This window comes from Macaca thibetana, chromosome 3 (genome assembly GCF_024542745.1).
Source record: "Macaca thibetana thibetana isolate TM-01 chromosome 3, ASM2454274v1, whole genome shotgun sequence".
Classification (NCBI taxonomy): domain Eukaryota; kingdom Metazoa; phylum Chordata; class Mammalia; order Primates; family Cercopithecidae; genus Macaca; species Macaca thibetana.
The window spans coordinates 34,700,407-34,719,286 of NC_065580.1; positions in this window are offsets into that span (position 1 = coordinate 34,700,407).

Sequence of the window (18,880 nt, forward strand, 5' to 3'; positions counted from 1 at the left end):
ATTCTTCCTCCATTTATTTTTTAGCAATGTGGCAAAGCCTTTTATTAGTTTGACTCTCAAGTATATGCATATGTTCTTCTTAAATAACTAAAGAAATTCAAGTTATTTCTGACTGTCTAAATTTTTCCCCGATGTGCCGTGAATGTCACTAAAACTTTCATTTATTAATGCAGATGTGTTAAATATAAAATTTTCTGGTCACAAGCAAATGTACATCTGACATACACATTTTATTTGCCAATCTCCAGTGTCTTTCAAGGTTTCCCTAGAAATGTTACTTTCCTGATTTCTCAATGCTGCAAAATTATGTACTGAATTGTACCCCATTGTCTCAGCCCAAAATCTCCTTAACCTGATAAGCAACTTCAGCAAAGTCTCAGGATACAAAATTAATGTGCAAAAATCACAAGCATTCTTATACACCAGTAACAGACAAACAGAGAGCCAAATCAGGAATGAACTTCCATTCACAATTGCTTCAAAGAGAATAAAATATCTAGGAATCCAACTTACAAGGGATGTAAAGGACCTCTTCAAGGAGAACTACAAACCACTGCTCAGTGAAATAAAAGAGGACACAAACAAATGGAAGAACATACCATGCTCATGGATAGGAAGAATCAATATCGTGAAAATGGCCATACTGCCCAAGGTAATTTATAGATTCAATGCCATCCCCATCAAGCTACCAATGAGTTTCTTCACAGAATTGGACAAAACTGCTTTAAAGTTCATATGGAACCAAAAAAGAGCCCGCATCTCCAACACAATCCTAAGTCAAAAGAACAAAGCTGGAGGCATCACGCTACCTGACTTCAAACTATACTACAAGGCTACAGTAACCAAAACAGCATGGTACTGGTACCAAAACAGAGATATAGACCAATGGAACAGAACAGAGTCCTCAGAAATAATACCACACATCTATAGCCATCTGATCTTTGACAAACCTGAGAGAAACAAGAAATGGGGAAAGGATTCCCTATTTAATAAATGGTGCTGGGAAAATTGACTAGCCATAAGTAGAAAGCTGAAACTGGATCCTTTCCTTACTCCTTATACGAAAATTAATTCAAGATGGATTAGAGACTTAAATGTTAGACCTAATACCATAAAAATCCTAGAGGAAAACCTAGGTAGTACCATTCAGGACATAGGCATGGGCAAAGATTTCATGTCTAAAACACCAAAAGCAACGGCAGCAAAAGCCAAAATTGACAAATGGGATCTAATTAAACTAAAGAGCTTCTGCACAGCAAAAGAAACTACCATCAGACTGAACAGGCAACCTACAGAATGGGAGAAAATTTTTGCAATCTACACATCTGACAAAGGGCTAACATCCAGAACCTACAAAGAACTCAAACAAATTTATAAGAAAAAAACAAACAACCCCATCAAAAAGTGGGCAAAGGATATGAACAGACATTTCTCAAAAGAAGACATTCATACAGCCAACAGACACATGAGAAAATGCTCATCATCACTGGCCATCAGAGAAATGCAAATCAAAACCACAATGAGATACCATCTCACACCAGTTAGAATGGCGATCATTAAAAAGTCAGGAAACAACAGGTGCTGGAGAGGATGTGGAGAAATAGGAACGCTTTTACACTGTTGGTGGGATTGTAAACTAGTTCAACCATTATGGAAAAGAGTATGGCGATTCCTCAAGGATCTAGAACTAGATGTACCATATGACCCAGCCATCCCATTACTGGGTATATACCCAAAGGATTATAAATTATGCTGCTATAAAGACACATGCACACGTATGTTTATTGCGGCACTATTCACAATAGCAAAGACTTGGAATCAACCCAAATGTCCATCAGTGACAGATTGGATTAAGAAAATGTGGCACATATACACCATGGAATACTATGCAGCCATAAAAAAGGATGAGTTTGTGTCCTTTGTAGGGACATGGATGCAGCTGGAAACCATCATTCTTAGCAAACTATCACAAGAACAGAAAACCAAACACCGCATGTTCTCACTCATAGGTGGGAACTGAACAATGAGATCACTTGGACTCAGGAAGGGGAACATCACACACCGGGGCCTATCATGGGGAGGGGGGCGGGGGGAGGGATTGCACTGGGAGTTATACCTGATGTAAATGACGAGTTGATGGGTGCAGCACACCAACATGGCACAAGTATACATATGTAACAAACCTGCACGTTATTCACATGTACCCTACAACTTAAAGTATAATAATAATAAATAAATTTAAAAAAAAAAAGAAAAAAGCAGTCAATTATTAACAAGTCTTCTATTTTTTAATGGTCAGGGTTTAAAGTACATAGTATTCTTTTAAATTCTCCTATGCAGAGCCATTGTTTTCCCACAAGAAACACCCTTACATGATCCATTAAGGTGATTTTAAACATAGAATTGAAAACAGGATCTCAATGAGATATTTGCACACCCATGTTCATTGCAGCATTATTTATGGCAGCCAAGAGGTGGTAACAACATAAATGTCCATCAACAGATGAATAAGTAAATAAAATATGGTATACTCATACAATGACATGTTATTCAATCTTAAAAATAATCTTGTCATATGCTACAATCTGGATGAACCTTGAGAACATTATGCTAAGCGAAATAAGCCAGAAGGACAAACATTGCATGATTCTGCTTATGTGAAGCATCTAAAGTAGTCAAGTATGTAGAAGCAGAAAGTATAATGGTGATTGCCAGGGTTGGGGAGAGGCAGAAATGGGGAGAGATCTGCAGTACATGTATGAGAGTAGATCCCATGTTATGTGTGTTTTACCACAATAAAAAAAAACACTTCTGACTAGACTGTTACTGCTTGAAAGAAAAGGATGTTTTCTGATTTACCCATTTTTAAACTTTTTAAAATTCAGGCAGAGTGTAGGGGTCATTGGCTTCCCTAGCCCCAAGAGGAGTTTGCATAAGACAAGTTCAAGATGGAAGTATGTGTTGGGGTGAAAAATAAAAGCTAGGGAAAAGAGGAAGTTAGGTAGAGAAATGTGAGAAATAAAGGGAGGAAGGGGAGAGACTCTTAGAGATTTTCCAAGAGGATGTGACATAGTGTATTTTAAGGCACTTGGTAGAAAACCTTCCCAATAATACCATAGTATAATATTGCTGACCAACCAGCTACAAATGTTTTATCCTCATTATCTTTTGTTCATTCAACTATTATTTAATGAATTTATGTTAAAATGAATCAGGTAAACTTCTAACCTCACATAGGCTATAATCCAGAGATGAGAAGTCAACAAAGGGAAGAATATAATAAATGCGTTTTAAATGTTATTTTAAAAATTAAGTATAATTTCAGAGGTAAAAATAATTTGTCTCTGACATAATTGGACAAATGCCATTAAAATAAGCATCTAGAAATTAGGTCTTAAATATAGGCTAAGTTTCCCTAGTTAAAATGAAGAGTAGAGGCTGAAGGAAAATAAAATGGGCAGGGCAGGGTAAAGAAAATGAGTCATAGTTGTGGGAATGTAGTTCAGTCATAATAGTGTTCCCAATGAGAATAAGTAAAATTGAAGATAGTTGGATAAAATTGTGAATAACTTTAATTGTTAGGCCAGAGGTTTTGATCAAAATTTTTTTTATAATTATTTTTCTTAAGGAATCAACATGAACAGAGCTATTCTCTAGGGGAATTAATCTTACTGAATATAAAATAGCTTGGAAGGAAAAAAGCTAAGGTTACACTAACAATCTGGCCAATTGTGCATTTGTCCATTAATTTAGTCAACGTACATTCTCTTTAAATTCTATTCTCTTAAAATTTTTTAAAATAGATGCATAATTTATGTATATAATTTCAGGGCACATGGGGTAATATATTCATATGATTTGTAAAGATCAAATCAGTGTACGTGGGATATCCATCACCTTAAATGTTTGTCTCTTCCTTATTATGCTAGAACCACTCCAATTCTCCTCTTCTAGCTATTTTGAAATATACAATGGATTATTGTAAACTATAGTTATTCTAGTGATCTATCTAACTTTAGGTTTTATTTCTTCTATCAAACCATATATTTGTACACATTAATCAATTTCTTTTCGGTACCTCTCCCTCCCTATTCTTCCAAATCTCTAGCAATCACCAATCTACTCTTTATCTTCCTGAGAGCCTCCTTGTAAGAATATGTCATATTTGTCTTCCTGTGCTTGGCTTATTTCACTCAATATAATGACTTCCAGTTCCATCTATGTTGCTGTAAATGGCAGGATTTTATTTTTTTTAATAGCTGAATGATATTCCATTGTGGAATAGCATAGCCATAAAATATAGTAGATAGACAGATGACAGATAGATAGATAGATAGATAGATCAGATAGATCAGATAGATAGATATAGATATAGATATTACTTTTTAAATCTATTCATATATTGATGGGCATTTAGGTTGATTCCATGTTATGGCTATTGCGAATAGTGCTGCAATAAACATGAGAGACAAATGTCTTTTCAATATATTGATTTCCTCTTTTTTTGATATACATCCAGTGGTGGAGTTGTGGAATCGTATGGTAATTCTATTTTTAGTGTTTTTAAGGAACCTTCCTATGGTTTTCCATATTGGCTGTACTAACTTACATTCCCACCAAGAGTGTACAAGGGTTCCTCCTTTTACATATCCTTGCCAGCATCTGTTATTGCCTATCTTTTTATAAAAGCCAATTTAACTGGGGAGAGATGATATCTCACTGTAGTTTTGATTTGCAATTCTCTGATGATTAACGATGCTCAACATTTTTTCATATACCTGTTTGTCATTTGTATGTCTTCTTTTGAGAAATGTATTATTTTGCCCATTTTTAATCTTTTTCTCTTTTGCTGTCAAGTTGTTTGAGGTCCTTGTATAGTCTGGTTATTAACTCCTTGTCAGATGGGTAGTATGAAAATACTTTTTCCCATTATGTGAGTTGTCTCTTCACTTTGTTGATTGTTTTATTTGCTGTGAAAACAGCAGAACACCAGAAGCTTTCAGGCTTGGTGTTATCCCACTTGTTCATTTTTAATTTGATTGCCTGTGCTTTTGAGGTCTTACACAAAATCTTTGCCCAGACCAGTATCCTGGAGCATTTCTCCAGTGTTTTTTTCCTCGTAGGTTCATATTTTAAGCTCTTAGATTTAAGGCTTTAATCCATTTTGATTTGATTTTTGTATATAGTAAGAGATAGGGATCTTGTGACATTCTTCTGCATAATCTAGTTTTCCCAGCACTATTTCTTGAAGAGACTCTTTTTTTTCCATTATATGTTCTTGACACTTTTGTCAAAGATGAGTTGGCTGTACATGTGGGTGTGTGTATATATATATACACACACATATATATATGTGTGTGTGTGTGTATATATATATCTGAGTTATCCTTTTTCATTGGTCTATATGTTGTTTTTATGCTAGTACCATGTTGATATGATATCTCCAGCTTTGTTCTTTTTCCTCCACATTTCTTGGCTATTTGGGGTCTTTTTGGTTCCATATAGATTTGAAGTTTTTTTCCTATTTCTGTGAAGAATGTAATTTGTATTTTGATAAGGGTTACATAGAATCTGTCTATTGCTTTGGGTAGTATTGTCATTTTCACAATATTAATTCTTTCAAGCCATGAGCATGGAATACTTTCTATTTGTTTGTGTCATCTTCAACTTCTTTCATCCGTGTTCTACAGTTTTCCTCATACAAATCTTTCACTTCCTTGGTGAAATAGATTCCTAGGTATTTCATATTCTTTAAATGGGATTACTTACTTGGTTTCTTTTGCAGATGATTTCTGTTGGCAAATAGAAATGCTACAAAGTTTTGTATGTTGATTTTTGTATCCTGAGAGTTTGCTGAATTTGTTTATCTGGTCTAACAGTTTTTGTGTGGAGTCTTCAGGTTTTTATGAGATCATGTCATCTGCCATTAGGCTAATTTGATTTCTTCCTTTCCAATTTGGGTGCCCTTCATTTATTTCTCTTGCCTAATTGCTCTGGCTAGGACTTCCAGTACGATATTGAGCAGAAGTGGTGGAAAATGGGCATGATTGTCTTGTTTCAGATGTAAGAGAAAAACGCCTTCAATTTTTTTCCCAGTCAGTACAATGTTAGCTGTGGTTTTCTCATATATGACCTTTATTATATTGAGGTATGTTCCTTCTATACCTACTTTGAAAAAGGTTTTTATCACAAAAGGATGTTGAACTTTATTTATTTTACTTTAATTTCTAGGATACATGTGCAGAACGTGCAGGTTTGTTACATAAGTATACGTGTGCCATGTGGTTTGCTGTACCTATCGACCCATCCTCTAAGTTCCCTCCCGTCGCTCCCTGTCCCCCAACAAACACCGGTGTGTGTTGTTCCCCTCTCTACGTCTATGTATTCTCATTGTTCAGGGATGTGGAATTTTATTGAATGCTTTTTCTGCATCAATTGCAATAATCATATATTTTTTCGTTTTGGTTCTGAGCATGTGATGTATTCAAATTTATTGACTTGTGAATGCTGAGCCATCCTTGCATCCCCATGATGAATCCCTCCTGGTGATGTTGAATAATATTTTTAATATGTTGTTGAATTCATTTTGCTAGTATTTTTGTTAAGAATTTTTAAATCTATGTTCATCGGTGATATTGACCTGTAGTTTCCTTTTTTCTTTCTGTACTTGTCTGATTTTGGTACCAAGGTATTTCTGGTCTTGTAGAAGAAGCTTAGAAATGTTCCTTCCTCTTCATATCCTTGAACATTTTGTGTAGAATTGGTATTAGTTCTTCATTAAATGTTTGATAGAATTCAGCAGTGAGGCCATCCACTCCCAGGCTTTCCATTGACGGGAGATGTTTTATTACTACTTTGAACTCATTACTTGTTATTGGTTTATTGAGGTTTTATATTTCTTCATGGTTCAATCTTGGTAGATTATATATGTCCAAAATTTTATCCATTTCTTATAGGTTTTCCAATTTAGTCTCTAATGAGTATTTGTATTTCTGTGGTCTCAGTTGTTGTCTTTTTATTTGTGATGTCATATATTTGGATCTTCTCTCTTTTCTCAGTCTAGACAAAGGTTTGTTCATTCTTTTTATCTTTTCAGAAAAATGATTTTTCATTTTGTCAATCTTCTGTATTTTTTTGTCTCAATTTTGTTTATTTCTGCTCTGATTTTTATTATTTCTTTCCTTCTACTAATTTTGGGTTTGGTTTGTTCTTGGTTTCCTAGTTCCTTGAGGTGCATCATTGTTTATCTGAAGTCCTTCTACAATTTTGGCATAAGCATTTATTGCTATAAACTTTCTTCTTGATACTTCTTTTGCTGTATTGCTTTGGCCTTGGCTAGATTCCTTAGTGACTATAACATTCTTGTTTGTAGATGTATTTTTATTGAATCTATAAAGTGCATGTAAGTTATCTTCTCATAATTTTGTTTGATTTTAAAGAAAGTAACATTTCAAGGAGACTCCCAAGCATTATAATAATACATTTTTTACAGGTATGCATTTAGCAGAAGGAATATAACGTCTTGTTGTGCCACTTCAGTGATGTTTACAATAACCATTGGGTTCAGGTGATATCTACATGTTATATCTATTATGAAGTTTTCTACCAGTTGTTCACCTAATAGTGTTATCAGCCATTGATAATAGTTGTTTAGATCCATTAATTATTAGTGTTGAAATCCAGAATAAAGGAAATACTACAGGACAAATTACCTGGTTGCTATAAAAACTAAATAGCATGAAAAGGAAAGGAGGGCTAATTTTTATACTTTAAATGAAACTATGAATCATATAAACCAAATCTAGTGGGTAGAACTTATATTATTCCTAATTCAAATAATCAAACTTTGAAAATACTTTTGTGAGACAATTGAGAAAAAATAAAGATGGAATGAGTATTACGTAATATTTAAACATTATTATTAATTTTGTTGCGTTGGGTAGTGGTATCAGGCTGTGTTTAAATTTTTACTCACAAACAGAGATAAAAAGAATTCTTAACCAGTAAAGCAACACATGGAAGTATCTGCAAGTGAAATAATATAAGGTCTTATATTTGCTTTAAATTATGTCAAGAAAAAAACGTTGGGTTGTAATAGATGAAGAAAAAAGGTTGAAAGTTAATGGTTGTTGAAGCTGGGTGATGAGCAACCAGGGTTCCTTTCACCTGTATCATTATCTTTGTGTATGCTTTCATTTTTTCAAATAAAGTAAGTTCTTTAAAAAAAAAATTAAGAGACTGCAAATGAATGATTTCCAGTTACAACTATGAAAATAATAGTAATAAATAGTATTTTATGTCACTATTTAATTACAAAGTGCTCCTACAACTATTACTTCATTTGCTATTGATAGTATCTTCTCAGGCCAATAAAATTACGACCTCTGCTTTAGGTCAGAGAGACCACAAAACTTACCTGAGACAATGAGCTATCAAGAAGTGGAGGTGAGCTCATATTTTACTCTTCTTATGCCACATTCTAAAATTTTATTCTCCATATAGGCAGCCCTGGGATTATATAAAGGATTCAGAGGTCAGTTTTAGATTCTGGTATGGATATTACCATCATGGACATTTATTAAATCTCTATTTTTTTTACTGCATACCAAGTTAATTATATTTTTAAAGAAATACTGTTTGATCTTTGAACATTCATCTACTTCAAAGATGAAGAATTAGTGTTTTTCCATACTGCTTTTGACCACCTTATGCATTCATTTATTAAATAAGATCTTGAAATATTATTGGCTGAAAGGAATTACTGACTTTACATATCAGCCCCAGGCTTCTTAAACTTTAGAGTTTATAAGAATCAGCTTAAGAAATTGTGGAGTAGCGTGGTTGGATTAGCCCTCTAACAAATAACAATTATAAGCTTCTGTCCCCTAAATTTAAAAGAAGTATTTGAATACACTGCACCAGGGCCCAAAGCAGGCAGAAACTTGAAGGGAGTCACCCTTGAAAGAGGAAAATTGCACTGGCTGACACACATTTATTAGCTTTTCACTTGAGTGAGGGCTTTCCTCAGTCTGCGCAACTGAAAAGCTGAAAGTCAAATAGAAAGCTGCAGTCTTAAGTGTTTGGCAAACGTAGTCTTTCAGCCTGTAGTCTGTTTATGCATTTTATAATAGTGTTGTTTATAATGAACAGAAGTTTTGAGTTGCTGAATTTATTTTCTTTTATGCTGATTGCTTAGATAAAACATAAAACATCTCCAGTATGTATGCTGAATGTCAAAAGAAAAAAGAAGAGCATAAAAAGCTAGGTCTATCCCTAAGTGGTGAATATATATTACCGTATTTGTGATAGAAACATTGTTGTTATAGCTTTTATGTTTAAGTCTATGACCGATCACAATTTAATTTTTGTATATGATGTGAGATAGTGGTTGAGGTTCATTTTTTCCCCATGAGTATCCAGTGGTTGAAATAGTTTTCATTCCACAATAGTATTTTTATTAAATATCAGTTGACTATGCAAATGTAGGACTTTTTTTGATTTTTAAATATTTTTGATCAAATATCTACCCTTATGGAATACCACTCTAAATATTGAAAAGTATTGATCTACAGACTAAATTTATTATTGCATCAATCTAAATACTGAAAAGTGTATATGGAGATAACTTTTCTTCAGTGTCCCATGGAATCGCCTCAACTGAACTGTACTCTGGCCTCATGACATTGGCCTTCATGAAGGTGCAGTTATTTGAAACTTACTATTATATTTATTTTGGAAATGCTGAGGGCATTGTACTATTTCTCCTTTATAAGAAGTCACAGGAGAAATGTTTTACAAATGTCGATGCCAGAAGAGTATTATGTCTTCTCAGTAATCCATTACATTCATCTTATGGAGTCTTGACCACTAAGAAGATGGGAGATAATAATAGTTAATTTTATGCATCCACTTGACTAGACCATGTGATGTCCATGTATCTGGTTTAACATTCTTTCTGGGTATGTCTGTGAGGGTTTTTCCAGAAGAGATGAACATTTGCATTGGTAGACAGGGTAAGTGGATTGTCTTTCCCAATGTAGTAGGGTCTTTTTCAGTCTATCGAAGGCCTGAATAGAACAAAAAGGTGGAGAAAATGAGGATTTGATGACTCTCTGACTGACTGCTTGAGCTGGGACGTCAGTCTTCTCTTGTTCTTGGTGCTCCTAGTTCTCAGGCCTCCAAATTTGGACTGGAATCTTTACCATCAGCTCTCTGGCTCTCAAGTCTTTAAATAACACCATGAGGTTTCCTGGGCCTCCATCTTGCAGACTGCCGATTATGGAATTTCCAGCCTTCATAATCACATGAGTCAATGAACTTCTTCATATATCTATAGTTGGTTCTGTTTCTCTGGACAACTCTGACTACTTTATTGGTCAACTATAATAATTCCATAGAAAACCTTATTGGATGTTCCTATTCTTTACATGGGGACTGTTCTTACTCTAGATTACACCTTATTTTTTAAACTTCATTGTCAATTTTCTTTTAGTTTACCACACATGATATATTTATATTGTTGTATTATATATATTCATAGGCACTGCAAATTCAATTCCTGTTTGGAATGATTTAGAATTTAAATAAAACTTTACATTCAATGTGAATATGGAAATAAGTTTTACTATTGAGAACCATAGCACTTGCATTTGGTTTAAATTTATCACATATCTAAATAGTAGTATCTGTCTTTTCTCCTGCCATCTCATGAATTGATTAAGAGCTGGAGCAAGAGCTTGGTAGGTTCATGTGTGGGTTCATGTCCAATTCACCCTTTTTTCCTTGTTGTCAGCACCCAGCTATTGTCCCTTCTTGCCTCCAGTGTGCAGATGAGCAGCATTTAAAGAAAAAAAAATGATATGTGACCCTGATCTTATGCCATTAATTCTGAGAAGAATCACCAAAGTTAAAAGATGTTTAATGAGACCTCAAGGAAATTTACATTATGCTTTTTGTAAGAGGAGGAAGAAAAAGCAAGATGAGCAGTAGCACCATTGAGACACATCAGGAAGTATCAGGGAGTTCATAGTATCCCTGCTGTTTCCAACTTTGCCTGGCAGGAGGGGTGACACAGAGTGTAGTAAACATCATCTGTCTCCTGTCTCCCAGCTCATATAGGGTACCAACATTCAGAAATAAGACATCTGACTCATATTCTCAGAAATATCAGCTACAGGATTGTTTCTCATGTAATGCCTATTTCTCTTTCAGGCACTACTGCTCTTTCTTTCATTTGAAAAGTTATTGATTATCTTCTGTGTTCTTGGCATTGCTCTATGGGTTGGGGGTGAAAAAATAAATAAGATATGGATCCAGAGATGAAAGTGCCTGATTGTGAATAGCAGCAATCATCAGCCATCTTAATCCCTTCCTCCCTACTCTTTACCACTGCAGATCAGTCATTTTGCTTTTGATAACTACCAGTCATCTCAGGTACCAGACAGGTAAAAGGTGGTCCGTACAATGAAATGAAATGAATCTAATAGGTAAGTTTCCCCTAACTCTATAAAGAAAGAAATGCAAAGCCATGCAAGAAGAAAAAAAATAGTTCATTGAATTAAAATCTGTCTTAAACCAAGGGAAACAAATTAAAGAAATAACTTCAAGCACAGATACATCAAAGGAACACCAAGGGGACAAAGTCAAGATTTTCAGGCTCTGAAATCCAAGAAGAATATTCTTTCATATTACATTTATCTTAATTCCAATCAACAGAATAATGCAGTATGAATGAATACAATTAGAATTTTCCATGTACTATTCAATAATTGAGTAAGCTGGGTTGTCTATTCAGGCATTCACTGCAAATTGTTTCTTAAGTGACAAAAATCCAAAGTTTGAGGAAGAATGTGCTGCAATGCCATAGATATTTTCAGCTGCAACCCATACTTTCTGCTGCATCTCACCTCATCATCACTGGTGCATAGCAATTTCCTGGCTGCCATCTCAGGGTAGCTGGCTTGACAGAGATAAGTTATATTGGAATCTGTCAGAGATAGAGAACACAGTGCATCTCAATGGCAGCAACAAATCTAAAAGAAGAAAACACATGGAGTTACAGAAGCTATTTATCTCAAAATTTTACAGACCACCAAATCTAAAATTATCCAGTGACAAAGGGAAATGATTCTCTTTTACTAACTGGATTATTGAAAATGCTTTTGTTTGTAATTGATGTATCAAAATTTCTTCAGTGATATTTGAGTATTCCACTTTGTTTTGAGATTCAATTCTGATTGCTTGCAAATGAAAGAAAGAAAACTTAAAATTAAAGCCCAATGATCTCACTTTTTGCTTTTTATTTCAAATACCAACTCAGACCAGAGTATCTCACTTTTTAAAAAGATGACTTCAACAAGACCAAACATATCATCACAGAAAAGAAACTGAACATAGAATAAATACTTGGGATAATCAAAAGAATGAGTTATTGGTAACACAAAAGTATAAAAATATATGTGAAATCTATTTAATATTTAACTATTTTATAACTTACTGGTTTTGTTGGAAAATAAAACTAAAAATATATAGAAAGAAGCTATCATCAGAAAGCAATTCAATACACATAGCCATATCACAAATTTTGGAAAACAGCCTGCTATCTTCCCATCACTACCAACCCATTCACATACCTAGGGATTCAACAATTGGTATGTGTAGAATAGCACAATAATGAACATTTTAAATATAAATAATACTACAAAAATAAATAGTAGAAACATAAAACAAAATAATCAGGCAACATCAAATTTTCCTCTGTCTATTCTTCATTCATACCTTTCCTTTCCTCCTTTAGGTTGGAACTATTCTTTGTAAAAGCATCTTGAGTAACAGATGAATCAGGAACAATGACATGAATATCAATATTAATATTTTCATATTACTATTCACCAAAAAATAGCAATGAATTATCTAAAGTTATCTGGAGTCTTAGCAGAAGCAGAGAATACAACAATTGCTTGTTAACTTTAATAGCCAATCCAAAACAGAAAATTTCAAAACATTGTTATATCATAATGAAATGTCTTTGATTTCAGAGGATATTAACCAATCATGCATCTCTAGTGGAAAACATTTCAAGTAATTTTTATGCACTGGTAATGAAAAAATACCCTATGAGCCCAAGGGAAAGCAGTCTTCATTCCATTTTTCTGAGAAAAATTCAGGTAACTAAAATCAGAGCATATTTTTCAAGTAGGGAAAGTAACAAAAATGAAAATAGTGCACCTTCTTGGTTGACTAATGGTATAATTTCATTAATTCGAAAGCATTAATTGCTAAACTACTATGTGCCAAGAACTTTCCTAAGAACTGGAGATTTAACAATAAGCAAGATACTTTGCCGTCAAGTGATTCAGAGGGTAGTAAAAGGCACCGATGGGTACTTAAGAAACTACACTGAAAAATAAGGATGCTGCATACATAATGCTTCAGGAACACCGTGGAGGATCACACAATCAAGAGAGACTTCTCCTCAACCCTCACACTTAAGCTGAGACCTGAAGAAAGGAGAGTTAAGATTAAAAAGCAGAAGAATCAGTCAATTTTCTCAATTAACAAATGCCAAGCACCACGATACTCAGAGACAATGTGCAAAATTAAAATAGAGTATATATAAACACTATTAGACATCTCACTGTTTCCATATATTCAAAAATTGGGTACAGTGATGCTGAGTATAGCATGTGTACTTCATGAAATAGTTCACAGGTCTTAAAATAAAGATGATCATTGTGAATTGTGTCCACTTAGGTAGGATTTGTATTTCCCAGAATTCCCTACCCTGCACAGTTTTAAGTTAGAGTGCCAGAAAAAGACATTTTGTATGAGATTGAGATTTGGAAGGTAAAGTGAAGTCACAGCAGGCATATTCTTTCTTCAAGAGGAAGGACAGAGCAGAGTTCTGCATGTGTCATAGCTCCTGATCCCCCTCCTTGATCTGTTGGCTTCCTGTGTTGGCCTGGATCAGCAGCCAGGCCATAGCTCCTACAGTGCCTGGTAGTTCCCTTTCATCAGCTGCTTCACCTCCTGGGCCTGGAATGTGTTTTGCTTGAGGTGGCCGTCAATTTCTCTTTCCTGGTCATCCCTGTTATCAAAATTGGAGGCTTGGAGGCCATCAGAAACCAGTGTGTGCGCCAGTCCTGCCTCATAGGTCCCAGCTCATCCTTGTAGATTAGATTCCAGCTTACCTTTACCCCATCTGTACTTTACTACTATCCTTCCTTCTCAACTACTTGCCCAGATGACTTCAGCTTCTTGCATCAGACACAGACCAGTAGCTTCTTACAGACTGTTTATCCTGCTTTCTCAATTGCATAAGATCACATCGTTGTAACTGGCTTCTCAATATATAAGATACATATAATATGGTTGAACTATATTACATGTGGTTTATATATAATGTAAATATATGGTTTATATATAATATAGTATATTATATAATATATAAATATATAACATATATTTATATATCATATAAAGAACCAGATATATGTGTGTGCATATGTGTATATGGTTCTTCTTCTCTGATTCAAGTCTGAATGCTACAATGATGTTTATACACCCTGTATGATAATATTAAAAAAGGATTTTGGCATAATATTAAATTTTAAAAGCCTGTATGCAAAATTGATGTAAATTTTAATTTCAATAGGTTAAACATAAATGGATTTAAAATTCACCAAAATATTAATTGTGATTTTGTTTGGATTAGTAGGACAATGTGTGAATTTTTGTCTTCTCTTATCCTTCAGTGTTTTCAACTTTTAAAAAAATGAGCATGCATTAATTTTGTCATTTAGATCAGCAATAAAATATAAACTTGCTTTTGTGACAAGAAATCTTTAGAAGAAAAAAAGACAGTCACCTAACTGTGTGATTTTAGGTCCTCTTAATGCAGATAAATGCATCCTTGGGGACTTTCTAAATGCTGATATTAAAAAACATAGGAATAGAAAAAGTTGTAAACAATGAGAGCTACATTTTCAATATGTTCTGCTAAGACTTAGCCACCAAACTTCATGAATGCTAATTTGAAAAACTGGGTCATATTCTTTCACATAATTTTATATCTTTTTCTGTGACAAAAGTACAGATATGAGAGACTTTTAGGCAAATTTGTTAAAACTATATATTAAAAAATATAAATTAAAGCTCCTTGTAAATACATACACATCTATCTTATGTCATATACTGGCAAACACACATGCATTCAAAGAAATTTCTACTTCCATACTTAATTCCAAATTTTGAATTCATGTAATAACCACTTAAAAAGCATACCCATATACCCACAATTTTTGATCTTTAAGATTGGTATTTTATTTAAATAATGATCCTAGCCTTTTTAATCCTTTATATGTTTCTAGCATGTCATCATTTAGAAAGAATCTCCATGAAATCATGAGTCAGACATTTTTGTTTTTCAATTGTTGAAGACACTAAGGCCCAAAGGGATTAAAGAATGAGGTTTGGGTCCTCACCTTACTTTATTGACTTTATTGACTTTTTGAAACATCACCACCTGATAATTTTGAAAAATGAGCTTCCTTGACACCTTAAAAACTAGAGTAGGCATTTAAAAACATCCATGAACAGTCAAACATCTGGCAACATATTAGTTTTATGCAGTAAGACAAACCTATTCTTATAGTTATTTAATACATAGACATAAATTAGTCAATGTTTTTAATGACAAAATAATTGGGATTTAAGTCTTTGTAAATCAAAAAATTATATATAAGTATCCTTAGAAAATATAGACAGTTAAAATACTTAACTTTCTATCACATTATGATTATATAAGATACACAAAATGATTTAATTATATTTTATCAAATAATTACTTTTTCAAATAGTCATTAGCATATTAAGCTGTTAGTGTTAGTGAGAGAGTTTGGGAATATTCTTTTTAGGGAATGACCAGGATACCTTTGTATGAGTAAGATACATCAACATCACAGTATGTCAATTTTTTCCATTCAGTCACGTGGTGCAGGGGTCAGCCCATGGGCCAAATCCAGCCTACTGTCTGTGTTTGTATGGTAGATGAGCTAAGAATTTTTTTCAAATGGTTGAAAAATCATTTTAAAAGAATATTTATGACACATGAAAATTATATGATATTAAAAATTCAATACCCCTGAGTAAAGTTTTATTGAGACACAGCCCTATTCTTTTTAACATATTGTTTCTCACAGGAACAATGTAGGACAGAGTAACAGCTTCTCCAACTCACAAGGTTCTTCTGTAGTTAAGTGACAAATGTAATCTAGACATAAAATTGCTGTATTTAGTATTTCTGATAAATTCAAAAGTTCTTTGTTGCACGGAAAAAAAACATTTCCACAAGACTGTTATTCACATGTGGAGGGGAAAAATACTTATTCACATATAATATATTTTACTTAGGTGGTTAATCTTGAGGATACAATGACATGTTTTTATTGTGACGCTAAATTGGATCCACTAGGCTTCCCATTCCTTCCAAACATTTGGAAATCTTTCTTTTCTACAGACTAGAAATAATATGATATTCCTTCCTACTCCAGCTTGTGACCCAGGTAAGATTGAAATGGTGACACATTCTGAAGTTTCCTTCAGAATGCATGCCTCAGGTAAAGCATGCCAAAGAAAAAGAAATAGAAAGAAATGAAAATCAATGATAAGAAAATTACCCCTTTTGTAAAGTGCTGAGTGGACTGAAAACAACTGTAAGTGCTTGGAACTGTGGTCATGACAACCAGTAAAGTCAATGTTGGTCAATGATACCAGTTTGAAATTGTATCACTACTGAGCTGAAATAAAATGCTAAACTTGATGAGTTCCTTTTTTCCATATATCAACAGTTATTTATTTATAATTCATTGCTATAGCTATTGTGCTTGTGCTTCCTCCCACAGCATGACTTTACAGAAGGTTCCAGACCAAACAATTACAAGTGGGTCAAAATCTTATGTAAGTGCTTGGTTTTTATTAACAATGATTTCACAATTAATACTCACAATTTATAACCCTTATTAGAATCGGGAAAATTTAAGCAAAGATGTAAGGAAATGGACATTTTGAGTCCTTTCTTTGTTGGTCTAAAGTTCATTAATAATAAGCAACTGCAATTGTGCTTGTACTGATACTTTTATTTACAATTTAAAGATTGTTTTACATTTTTATTTTTTTAGAAACAGAGTCTAGCTCTTTTGCCCAGCTAGAGTGCAGTGGTGTGATCATAGCTCACTGCAGCCTTAAACTCCTGCCTCAGTCTCCTGAGTAGTCACAGGCACACGCCACCATTCCTGGTAATTTTTAAAATTTTAGTAGAGACAGGGTCTCGTTGTGTTGTCCAGGCTGGTCTCAAACTCCTGGCCTCAAGCAATCTTCCTACCTCAACCTCCCAAAATACTGGGACTACAGGTATGAGCCCCTGACCTCGGCCCCATTTATTTTTTAAATGATGGTAAATGTGTTTATGGATGATTGCCAATTCATCACAATATGTTTTTAAACACAATATGGTGATAAATTATGACTTAGTTTTTAAATTTCTGCCAATAATAGGCAGATTGCCTTAAGCAGTTTTTAAATGGTTAAAGTTGACAATAGATACTAAGACTCATAGCTAATATTTTTGCAAGCTTACTATCGGCTACACACTGTTAAGCATTTAATTTTCATTATCTCATTTATAACTTAAACAAACTTACAATCTAGGTACCATTATTATTCCCATTCTACATACGAGAAAACAGAGCCTCACAGAAGCAAGTTCAGTTTAATACTCTAATGCGTATTAGAGGGAAAGTAATTAATAGATATTAGAGTCAAGACTGAAATTTGTGCTTGCCTGACCACCAAAATTGCATGTATCTACCATTATGCCATCCTGATTCTCATGCATGGAGAAAAGCAAGTTAGAAAAAAATTACTGGCATAGATTTATTTTACTGTTTGTCTGTATATTCATAAATATCACCAATAGTTACAAATCTGGCAGGGTGAGATGTTTGTATGAAAAGAAGAGGGGCTTTGGAATGAGACTCACCGGGTTTTGATCCTATAATCCTCAGCTTGTGGCCCATTTACCCATATGAGGTAAATCCTCATAATTTACCAGGTGTTGTAAATTATGATACTTGCCCTTTGTAATGCCCATTTACTCCTCCATAAAATAGAGGTGATGTAACTACCTTGAGGGTTTTTGTGTAAAATAAAATGATGTATGCACAATAGCTAGCAAAACTATGCACAAAGTAATTATTTTTCCTTCTTTTTTTTATTTTCTACTGTGCATAACTTTCTTTCTGTGGAAAGGCTGAACTCATGTCTCAATCATCCCTAAATCCCTAAATATGAATGACTCGGGTCCAACCTTAAATTTTGGTATACTTTTTTGATATTTATCTCACGTTCACTAAGCACATAGTAAAATTAAGGTTTCGTTATTTAAAAATCACAAAAAATTGACCTGAAAATACTTTCAAGTGGTAAAGCACAGCCCACCTCATCTGGATGTTTATTACAATCAGTAACAATTTCAGCAAAGGGAATCTTGAGGGAAAGAAACTCAGTGCAAGGACCTAAGGGCAAACTGATGTGCCAGACACACAGGGGAGTGGAAGGTAGGAAGAGTCAATACAGTCCTCAAAGAACGGCTCAAAATCAGCCCAGGGGAGAACACATACCTATCCCATGCATTTCTGATGCTGAAGCATCTCCTGTCCTGTATTGATGTGTTACTTTCCTGGATCTTGGAGTGGGAAGAATACTCTGATAACTTTCAATACCCTATGGGTGCCTGCACTCAAAATGAAAAACAAAATCTGAAATATTTCATATCAAGTTTATAATGGTAGTCAACTGTTTCACTGTCAAATATAGTATTAGA